This window comes from Danio aesculapii, chromosome 25, assembly GCF_903798145.1.
Source record: "Danio aesculapii chromosome 25, fDanAes4.1, whole genome shotgun sequence".
NCBI classification, from domain to species: Eukaryota; Metazoa; Chordata; class Actinopteri; order Cypriniformes; family Danionidae; genus Danio; species Danio aesculapii.
In genome coordinates, this window is record NC_079459.1 from 8,437,675 (window position 1) to 8,449,806 (window position 12,132).

Below are 12,132 nucleotides of genomic sequence, written 5' to 3' on the forward strand. Positions count from 1 at the left end.
GTGTGCCTTCAGGAACAGGGTTGGGAAACACTGATCTAGAGATTAGTAGATGGTCAAGGCAGGAAGCAAAACAACATGAACTATAAACAAAACAAAGGTCAAAAACACAGCTAGGCAGGACAAGGAAATGCTCACTATAGTTTAACAAGCCTCAGCAATGTATGTGTGAAAGTGGTTTATAAATAGTTCAGGTAATCAAGGCAAGTTTATTTATATAGCACATTCATACACAATGGTAATTCAAAGTACTTTACATAAACAGGAATAAAGGAGATAAGTATAAGAAAATAAAAACAAATAATAATAATGATTAAAAACAGATAAAAATGTGTTAAACAGGTTTTAAGACAATGAAAAAGAAAAGAAAAACATAATAGTGTGATCTGTGGGACATAGCACAGTGCTCATTCAGTAAAGGCACAGCTAAACAGATGTGTTTTCAGTCTTGATTTGAACGTGCCTAATGTTGGAGCACATCTGATCTTTTCTGGAAGCTGATTCCAGCAGCGGGGGGCATAGTAGCTGAAGACGGATTCACTCTTGGAAACTCTTGGAGTTTCTAATTTACTTGATCCTAAAGATCTGAGTGATCTATTATGTTTGTATTCAGTAAGCATATCTGTAATGTATTGAGCTCCTAGGCCATTTAGTGATTTATAGACAAGTAATAATACTTTAAAATCTATTCTGAATGTAACTAGGAGCCAGTGTAAAGACCAGAGGACAGGTGTGATGTGCTCTAATGTTCTGGTTCTGGTCAGAATTTGGGAATTTGTTCTGGTTAGTCTTTTTAGGAAGGTCAGTGTGGAGTCCATTACAGTAATGCACCCTGCTGGTGATAAAAGCATGAACAAGTTTCTCTTCACTGGAAACAAAGCATCTAATTTTTGCAATGTTTTTGATTAAAGTATGCTAATTTACTATTGAAACTAAGATCTGACTCCAGAATCACACCAAGATTCTTGACCTTATTTTTTGTTGTTTGACCCCTAGAACAAAGGTACACATTCACCTTGAGAACCTTATCTCTGTTCTTAAATATCATGACTTCAGTTTTCTCTTTGTTTAACTGAAGACTTTTTAACTGGGCTTCAGCTGTGAGTGTCCAGATTACTGTCAACAGTGGCAGAAGTATATTGGTGCAATAACTTCTGGGAGTTGTAGCTTCTGTTCAGTGACGTGTAGTCCGGGTGAAAGTGTTTTCCAGCAATCTGCAAGGGCTGGATGACTGGTGATCTTGTCAATAATAAGCTTCGCATCAGGAGTTTCAAATCACCTCCTGAGTGTACTGTTTGAATATAATGTTTGGGTTATAAATCAGTGTAAAACCATCTTTCATTGCTGAAGTTTATTGCATATATTGTGTTTTTTGTAAGCATGTCAACAAATATTAAGAAAATTGTAATTCTTTTTTTAAATAAAATGTCTCACAGCCTCTACCACAACAAACACTCCTTCAACTGAGACTCAAACACCCACAACTCCTTCAAGTGAGTAACCATTATTATCTTATCACAGTGACAAATATGACACTATGATAATTTGAAGAATGTATATGTGCAGTTTAAAATTGAATTCATAATCCATTCTAATATTTCTTGTAGTACAAATTTTACGGAATGCAAAATATCTCTTTATACCTTTCTGTACTCTATAAAAAAATTATGTTTTCAATACATTTAAATATTTCAGCATCTCCTGCCAGTACTAGCCTTTCTACAACTGAGTCTCAAACAGCAGAACCTACAAGTAAGTAATACAGTTTAAATGTCTAGTTGTCTAAATACTATTTCAGGAATGTTTTACCATTTTGCTGTTAATGTAACTGACATTAATCATTACCTAAAGTATTTCAAATTATGTTTTGTAAGTATGTCAACAAAATATTAAGAAAATTGTGATTCTATTTCACCAAAATGTCCCAGTAGCCTCTGCTACAACAAACCCTCCATCAACTGTGTCTCCAACTTCAACTCCTTCAAGTGAGTTGTTTTTGTTCATTCATGGGCTATTGTGCGAACATTTCAATTGGGAAATGATAATTATGGTGAAAAGTTTTTGAATATCTATCATTTTGTCTAATAAAAATTCTGTGATTTTGTGCAGTATGGTTTCTCATTTTAATACATTCAAATATTTCAGCTCCCACTACCAGTACTAGTTCTTCTACAACTGAGTCTCAAACTGCAGAACCTACAAGTAAGTAACACTATTATGATTTATTTATATTATTTCAATAATTAGTAGTTTGGGTTTTTTAAATCACCTCCTAGGTAATCAAGCGTTCCAAAACACATCCATAACTCATTAGAGAATGACAACCCTTTTTTCCATTTTTCCATTTTTTAACCCAATTTTCCATTCATTAAAATATTTAGACACAACTTGTGAACCTGCTCTTTAGATCATGCGCTTATATTATTCAAATAGGGTGCTTGGAAAGTTATAGTTATAGGTCCAGCTTAATTAAATTAAATTAAAGGTTTCATGAAACCCTCTCTTTCGGCTCAAGTCTATCTCAGAATTTTTTCAAAAAATGCTTCATGATGGGCGGGGAGCTCTGCGAGCAGAGGGAATAGTGGGCGTGGCCAGCAGAGCAGGGGAAAAAGAGGGGAGCAAACAACGTTTGTCAGTTAGCTCACAAAATGAGACACAAACCCTGAGAAGACCCAAGATTTAATAGTTTACAAAGTTAATATGCAAAGAAACATACCGCAAGTAGTTTAATGCCCTGGTACATATGCTATTCATAATTTCATATATACATAACCACAATTTGTTATATCATTATAAAGATAATCGTGTAAACACTATAAATGAGGAGGACTTCTCTCCTCCTCAATCCTCAGGTTGAAATGCAGACACAGTGGATAGCAGTGCAGCAGGTCTCTTTTCCTATCTATTCCAATCAATAGCCCTGCTGGTAATCTGGAGGATTTTAAACATAGGCGAACACAGCAGCACAGAAATAGGCAATGTGTCTGAATGGTAACAAACTTAACTGATAAAGTCTGCCATTCTCCAATTCTTGTACAACTCTCCCGACAAAAAATGCTTGCTGTATCGGCCCTGACAGCATTGCGGGGAAAAACATGCAACAAACACCGTGGATCATGGAAAAAAACACATATGACCCTTCATGTACGGCTAAATACTGCTTGCCATGCATGGATGTTAATATTTTAATTATTAATTATTGTTAATCATTTTAAACCCGGAACATGAAATTAGCTGACAAAAGCTCAAAATTATCCAGTTTTCCCCACAATTAAAGCTGAGAGCTGCTAACATTGTCTTAACTTATGCTCAACCCACACAAATCTGTTTAAAAAAAAAAAAAAGTACTCCTGGGTTTTTTGAACCTTTAAAGGAATTCTGCTGGACTATCATGATAATATATTTTTGTAAAAGTTATTTTTTTTATTTTTGAAAATCTATAATTTTTTTCCGTTATTTTTTGGAGTATTGTTCTTAAATATTAATGTATCTAAACATTTCAGCATACAGTATATATGTACAATTGTCTGAACTCTTTACCTTTGTTGTTTACTATTTTAATATTTTACTATATTGTGTATCTAAACATTTCAGCATCTCCTGCCAGTACAAGCTCTTCTACAACTGAGACTCAAACAGCAGAACCTACAAGTAAGTAATATATATGTACAGTTGTCTTTTATGGAATTGTGGTGGAATCTGTAACTTAATTTTTTTCATCAAAATGTCCCAGCAGTCTCTGCCACAACAAACTCTCCATCAACTGGGTCTTCAAGATCAGATCCTTCAAGTGAGTTTAATGGAGAGATCCTAATTATACAGACTCCCTAGTTTTTCCTGATTTTTTTTTTTTTTTGTGATTTTTTTTTTGTTTTGCGAATAAATAACTGATTATGTGGTGATAATTCCCAGACATTTACAGACAATTACACGATAAAAAAAAAATAAATAAATAAATAAATATATATATATATACATACAAATAAATTTTCTTTATTTTGGTCTCTTGTCAAGACAAAATCTAAAAATAGATCTAAAATGATAGGAATTAAGCCAAAGAAAGGTTGTATAACTCTTATTTTATCCACAATCTTACTTTCTCTCAGATTTCACTCCCCGGAGCATAAATCGAAATATTTTAGCATCTCCTGCCTTTTCAAGCTCTTCTCCAGCTGAGAATCAAACTGCAGAACCTACAAGTATGTAATATACATGTACAGTTGTCTAAACTCTGTACCCTTGCCGTTTTACTATTTTACTACATTGTGTTTATCATAACTCAAATATTTTGTGTTAATGATGATTTGGAATATCTATAGAACTTTTGGGATAGACTATGCTCAGTTAAATTCACCATTGTTTGTTCATTTTATTTTATTTCTTGTCAAAATAATTGGACCTTTCCATACAAAACACTTATAGAGAAGGCTAAAATGCTAAGCATTATAATCTGAGTACAGCAAATAAGACAAGATCTGAAAAATATGAAACTGTATGATAATGATTTTGTGCAATATTCACATTTTATTGTTTAAGTCATATTCTATGTGAACATTTCTTAAGTTTCAATTATATATTTTAGCATCTCCAGCCAGTACAAGCTCTTCTACAACTGAGTTACAAACAGCAGAACCAACAAGTAAGTGATACAGTATACATTTTCATGAACACTGTTTCAGAAAAGTTTTCCCATTCTGCTGTTAATATAAATTATAATAATTATTGCAGCAGGTATTTCGAATCACATTCTGAATAAACTGTTTGGAGTTTTATCTAATGTTTATATGATGAATCTGTGTAAAAGATTAAGCATTGCTGAATTTTATTGTATATATTGTGTTTTTGTAAGCATGTCAACAAATGTTTTAAAAAATTGTAACTATTTATTAATCAAAATGTCTCATCAGTCTCTGCCACAACAAACACTCCTTCAACTGAGACTCAAACATCCACAACTCCTTCAAGTGAGTAATCATTATTATTTTAGCACAAATATGACAATTTATGATCACGATTTTGTGGAATTTGCACAGCATTTTTATTTCATTTTAATATTTATGCACTTTATAATTGAAGTCATATTCTATTCTAATATTTCTTGTCTGTACAGGTTTTACGGCATGCAAAAATGTCCCTAAATGCGTTTCTGTACCACTCAAAATTAAGCTTCTGTTTTCAATACATCTAAACATTTCATTTCAGCACCACCTGTCAGTACAAGCTCTTCTACAACTGAGACTCAAACAGCAGAACCTACAAGTAAGTCATATATATATGTACATTTGTCTCTTGTGGAATTGTGGAATCTGTAATTTAATTTTTCTATAAAAATGTCTCAGCAGCCTCTGCTACAACAAACCCTCCATCAACAGTGCCTCCAACATCAGCTGCTTCAAGTGAGTTTAATGGAGAAATCTAAATTATAGGTCCAGCTTAATTAGAGGTTCTAGAATTCTACAGTATTTGTATCAGTACTGCCATGATTTAATATTTTTGTAAGGGCTCTACTCGTTTTAAATACACTGGGTAAACAAAAGTGTTTAACACATTAGCATTTTTTTATAAGTTAACATACTTCTTAAGGTACTGTTGACTTGTATTTTGTGCAATATAACATTTGTAGTATTTTAATCCATTTAAATATTTCAGCATTCCCTGCCAGTACAAGCTCTTCTTCTGAGTCCCAAACAGCAGAACCTACAAGTAAGTCATATGTACATTTGTCTGAACATTAGTGTTGTGTAAACTGTAACTCAATTTTTTTGTTATCAAAGCAGCCTCTGCTCTAACAAACTCTCCATCAACTGTGTCTTCAACATCAGCTCCTTCAGGTGAGTTTTTGTTTTATTTTTATTCATGGAATATTGTATGAACATTTCATGCAGATATTAATTAGAATATGATACTTATAGGTCCAGCTTAAGTAGATTTTTAAGGAATTTACTGTGTTTGTATTAGGACTTTCATGATATCAGATTTTTAAAGTCTCTACTCATTTTAAATATCTAATATTTTTTTATATCATTAAATATCACCCATTAAAATCTCAGCAGCCTCTGCTACAACAAACTCTCTATCAACTGTGTCTCCAACATCAGCTCCTTCAAGTGAGTATTTCATTCATGGATTATTGTGTGAACAGTTAAATTAGCAAATCATAGTTATAGATCCAGCTTAATTAGAGGTGTTGGAATTGATATATTAATGATAATAATAACATAATATAATGATAATAACATATTTGAAAAAAGTTCTATTTACTTTTAAATATTATTATTTTTTAATATAATGTCTGTGATTTTGTGCAGTATTGCTTCTAATTTTTAATACATCTAAATATTTCAGCACCGGCTACCAGTACAAGCTCTTCTACAACTGAGTCTCAAACAGCAGAACCTACAAGTAAGTCATATATATTTACAGTTGTCTGAACACTTTATTAGAAAAGACATGTTTGGCGCGATTTGTTGTTATTTTCAGACTAGCGCAACCCTAGTTTTCACGTTTTGCACCACGTTGTTTAAATAGCGAATCCGTTTGCACTACTTTGTGGACTCATGGGTGTGCTGGTCTATAAAGGAGTTGTGTTAAGGTGCATTGTTATTTTGAGGAACTGAAATAATCTGTGCTGATGACCAAGTAAAAGCTGGTCTAAAGTCCAGCGCAGAGCACGTTGGTTATGCGCCTATGCAGGTCCAAACACTTAATACACAGGATGTACAGCAATACACAAATATCTTTACATATGAAAAAATAAATAAATAAAGGATTAAAATTTTACAAAATTATTATTTACATAAATATAAAAAAAACACTACTTCCATGCCTTTTTTATGTCCAGGGGATTTGTTCAGTTTTGCATTTGCATTTATATAATGTTGTTATTAGCAGTATTATTTATTATAGTCATATTTATATTATTTTTATCAAAAACAAGATTAGATTTGTCCACCTGTCGGATTTTGGAGACGTATGCAACACCATATGAGGCATAAGAATAGGACGTGTGTTTGGATATAACTCGTTGTTTGACCACACTTCATTATTATTCATTTATTCATTTGCTGGAAATTAGAACTTAATTTAGAAATAGTTTTAAAACAAATCTTTGTGCTTAACAAATTAAATATGTAGGCTAATGGATGTCTTCAGCTGAGGTTGTACAACACCATTTCCTTATCCATGAAAGTAAAGGACTAAAGTAAAGAGTAAAAGTAAAGTAAAGAGGCCAAATGGAAGAGGCTCATTCTTTATCCTCGCGCTGCAGATGGTATGTTTAACTGTTTTATCGCTAGTAAAGCAGTTTTTCCACACAAAGTCTGCCATGTAAATAACATGTAAATAGCCATGTGCCATGGTGTGGCACAACTGAGTCTTAAAGGGAATGGCAGATGAGACACTGATTGGTTTACTGCATGTTATTGTCAAAACATATCCATAACTCATTAAGAGAATAAGCACAACCCTGTTAGACCATGCACCATGATGCAAGCGTATTTTTACATTTTTCCCACCCTAGACCTTGCACTAGATTGTTAAAATAGAGCCCTTAGAGTACATTGAACCGCCTAGTGTTAGGAAAGAGAAAATGTGACAGTGGAAGAGAAGTTTATGGAGGACAGTGAGTACAGATAGAATCTAAAAGATACTGGTCGGGAGATGGCGATGTGTATGTGGGAGGCAGTATGTCAAAAGTAACGCTGAAGTGATCTGAAGTGTTTAACAATGACATTTTCAAAAATGCAATGTCTTGTGTAGATAAGGTCAAGTTGATTGCCAGATTTGTGTGTGTTTTGGTGGTAAACCAATTGAGATTGAATAATGTAATGAGAGAATGTAAATCTGTAGTGTAAGGTTAGCATAGGCAGTGTTAGCATTAGCCATTATGCTTTTTTAGATTGATCATTTCAAGCTTGCATTCAATAGGCCTTGTCAATGATCTCAAACACAGCCAAGAAAACTATCTGGTTTCAGAAAAAGAAAATAAAGCTGCTAGGATGGCCCAACCAATCACCTTACCTCTGAATGCAATAGAAAATAAGAGCTAAATATCAGAGTTCATAGACAAGACCCAAATAATTATCAAGATTTGAAGCAATGCATTTTGAAGCTGTATGTATTTTCATTATCAAAAAAAACTATATAGTATTTCAGGACTTTCTCCTTGTTTCATTCATTGTTATTACACAATGTAATTTCTCAGATAAAAATAGTTCCCCTTCGGATGGGGAACTCCAATGCTATGTGGAAACTTCCACTATGGGGATTTCGTCAGAATCCAATAATCTGAAAGAGTATAAAAACGGGCCAATGAAATGCCAATGAGTTGGCAGCGTCAGCGTGCACAGCTGGCGTCAATGACAATCAGTCATGCTATAAAGACGCAGCCAGTGCCATGCTCGACATCCTTTCGCTTTCAGAGCCTTTCACGAAGCTTCTGAGAGAGTCTTTGAGGGTATCTCCAACCTGTGTCTACAGAGAGAGATCGAGAAGCAGCTTCTCCCGGTCCAGAGCGCGTATACGCAGTGGCAGATGGTCGAGCTGGGTATTTCTCCCTTGCCTGGCGTCCTTTGGGTCCGGTCCTCCAAGAGCGGTTTGTATATAGGAAAAAAAGCTTTCCTAAAAGAGCAACACGGTCGTGCAGCGCGTCTTTTTCAAGACGTCACTCCGACCGTGCATTTCTGGATGCGGTGGTTTTCCTATCCCCGGATGATGGGCACGAGCACAGCGTTTCATGTCTGGGGGTCCAGCATGTTAATGCGGTGCTCGCGGGCAGTGCATGCCATCACTGATGTCATGTCTGTTGCGCAGTTAAGATCGCGGCTCGCTCTTGCAAAAGAGCCACCCACCCCAGTTGTCCCCCGCACTGCGGTTGGCACTCGGGCAGATCTGAGGGTTTCAGTGAGAGTAAATCCGCCGCCCCCGGGCCGCGGACCTCTCGCTCCTCCACGCACTCCATCCAAGCTTCAGGTGAAGAGAAGCGCTCCGTCCTTGGATGGTCGCTCTCACCTGATGACACCGGGGGTCAGATGTCCATCGCTGCATCGGAGGATGGGCTGTCATTGTCTGATGAGGATGCGAGCCCGCTCGCTCCCTCCCTCCGGGGTGGAGAGCGCGGCGTTAGCATCTAAAAAGCAGACGTGATGGCCGTGCTTTCTCGGGCTGCTTCGGCCGTGGGTCTGGTGATGGTTTATCCCCCAGCCCCGCGGCCGGACCGACTAGATGGGTGTATGTGGAGGATATAAGGAGGCAAGACCTTCAAAGCCTCCCGTCCCCTTCTTCCCGGAAGTGCACAGTAAACTCACGCTGTCCTGAGGGCACTTTTTCTGCCCGATCTGCGTGCGCTTCCATCCTCACCATTCTTGGAGGTTGGGCTGTCAAGGTCTGACGAGGATTCGAACCCGCTCGCTCCCTCCAGGACTTTGAGCGCGGCGTCGAATCCAGAATCAGACTTTGCGGCTGTGCTTACCCAGGCTGCTTCGGCCGTGGCTCTGGAGATGGTTTATCCCCCAGCCCCGCGGCCGGACCGATTAGAGGGGTGTGATGTGGAGGATGAAGGCGAGACCTTCTAAGCCTCCCCATCCCCTTCTTCCTGGATGGGCACAGTAGGCTCACGCAGTGTGCTGCGTGCGCCTTCCCCCTCACCATGCACGCTATGGCCACCTACCAGCGCTACCAAGCGCAGGCGCTGGCCCGGCTGCGCGAGGATGGTTCTGACCCAGGACTGAGCATGCGCTCCGCACCGCAACCGACTATGCTCTTACAAAAAAAAAAAAAAAAAAAAAAAGTCGGCTGTGTGTGCCCTGGGAAGGACGATGATCACATCCGTGATCCAGGAATGCCACCTCAGGCTAAACCTGGTGATGTGCGTGACGTTGACAAAGTTCGCTTTCTTAACTCACCCATATCCCAGGCTGGCCTGTTCGGCGACACTGGCGGTGAATTCGCCCAGGAATTCACGCCGGTGATAGAGCAGTCGGAGGCGATCGGCGAGGTCTCTATCGGCGGGATTGTATGACCGCTCCCCCCCGCCGAGCCATCCACATCCACTGCTTTTTCGCCGGGGACGCCCGCCCGCAGCTTTGCTTCGCCGCCCCCCGCCTGCGCCTCCGGCCACGCGGCTGCGCCGAGCATCGCGCAGGCAACCAGCGTCCCCCGCCCAGGGCGCCGCTAAGTTCGGTAAAACGGACCGCGAAGCGTCCCTGAGGCGGGCCATCTGGGGAGGAGGGAATTTGCTCTTTCCCCGCTGGAGGGCGGGGCACGTTATTTAAAGGCGTAAAAAAAAAAAAAAAAAAAAAAAACGCCATCAAATCCTCAGTGAAAGAGCACTTTTCCCCTCCTCTGGATGTGACAGCCCGAACACTGCCAGTCTGGGACGCTATGCCTTCCAGCTCGCAGGATCGGTGCATTTCGCCAATGGCTCATGGAGCACTAGAGAACGGTCTCCTTTCTCTCCACTCCTAGCCCCTCTCCTGGAGTTTGAGTGCGAGACGAGAACATCTCCTCTCCTGCTCTCCTGTGGGACCCCAGCGCTCCCCAGATGAGCCCACTCACTCCACGCTGCCCCGCCGCTGGCACGTCAGTGATCGTGCGGGTGGGACCATTTGCGGGGGCTCTGCCTGCCTGGTTAGCGCGGGCCAGCCCATCGCAATGGCTCATCCATACGACCAGACTCGGCTATGCGATTCAGTTCGCTAAAAGGCCTCCCAGGTTCACGGGCGACCAGGGTCAGTCCTGCGTCCGCCCCTGTTTTGCGAGAGGAGATTGCTGTCCTCCTGGCGAAGGATGCAATCGAGCCGGCCCTCCAGCCGAGATGGAGCGCGGGTTTTACAGCCCGCACTTCATCGTGCCCCAAAAAAAAAAAAAAAAAAAAAAAAAAAGCGGTGGGCTATGGCCAATCCTATATCTGCACATTTTGAAACCGCTGCCTTCACAGGCTGCGCTTCGGAATGCAATTGATTATGCACAGAGACCAGGTGCTCCGGCACCTCCGCCCGTTGGGGTTTCAGGTCAACCGAGAAAAGAGCAAGCTCGCCCCCGTGCAGAGCATCTCCTTTCTCGGGTTGGAGCTGGACTCGATCACTATGGAGGCGCGCCTCTCACGAGAGCGCGCTGAGGTAATGCTGAACTGTCTGAGAGAGTTCGACAGGAAAAAAAGTGGTCCCCCTGAAATTATTTCAGAGGCTCCTGGGGCATATGGCATCCGTAGCCGCGGCCACGCCGCTCGGATTGCTCCATATGAGACCACTACAGCATTGGCTTCACGATCGGGTCCCCAGACGCGCATGGCACGCGGGCCCACACCGAGTGACTGTCACTGAGCTGTATCACCGCACCCGCACCCCCTGGAAAGGACCCCTCCTTCCTACGAGCCAGTGTGCCCCTAGGTCAGGCGTCCAGGCAGGCTGTTGTTTCGGCAGATGCCTCCAGTATGGGGTGGGGGGGCCGTGTGTAGCGGGCATGCTGCTGCAGACCTGTGGAGGGGAACCCAGCTGCATTGGCATATCAACTGCCTAGAGCTGTTGGCAGTGTTTCTCGCTCTGCGCCGCTTTTTACCGGTGCTGAGGGGGCAACACGTGCTGGTCAGGACGGACAGCACGGCCGCGGTAGCGTATTCCATCCGGATGGGGGGTATACGTTCCCGCTGCATGTCTCAGCTCGCTCGCCGTCTGCTCCTCTGGAGTCATACGCGGCTGAAGTCGCTGCTTGCTATTCACACCCCGGATGGGCTCAACCGTGCGGCCAACAGGCTCTCACGGCAGCTCCTTCCCCGGGAGAAGTGCGACTCCACCCCCGAGTCATGCGTAAGTATGCACTCCCCCCAGTGAGCCTACTCGCGCAGTTTCTGTGCAAGGTCAGGGAGGACGAGGGGCAGGTCTTGCTAGTTGCGCCCCTGGCCCAACCGAACCTGGATATCAGAACTCTCCCTCCTCGCGACGCCCCCCCTGGCGAGTCCCTTTGAGAGAGGACCTACTCTCTCAGGGACAGGGCACCATCTGGCACCCTCGCTTAGTTCTGTGGAACCTCCACGTGGGGTCCATAAGACGCGACGAGGAAGACTTAGGTAACCTACCGGTGGCGGTGGTTAATACCATCACTCAGGCTAGTGCACCCTCTACGAGGCATGCCTACGCC

The 12,132-nt window shown here is 41.3% G+C and overlaps 1 long non-coding RNA gene across 1 annotated transcript; it reads left to right on the plus strand.

Annotated features, from left to right (window-relative positions):
* Positions 1 to 1,928: 1,928 nt before the first annotated feature.
* Positions 1,929 to 3,648, plus strand: LOC130219002 (uncharacterized). Its single transcript, XR_008836013.1, has 3 exons — positions 1,929 to 1,982; positions 2,143 to 2,199; positions 3,592 to 3,648. It is a non-coding gene; the product is annotated as an uncharacterized LOC130219002 (long non-coding RNA).
* The last annotated feature ends 8,484 nt before the right edge of the window (positions 3,649 to 12,132 follow it).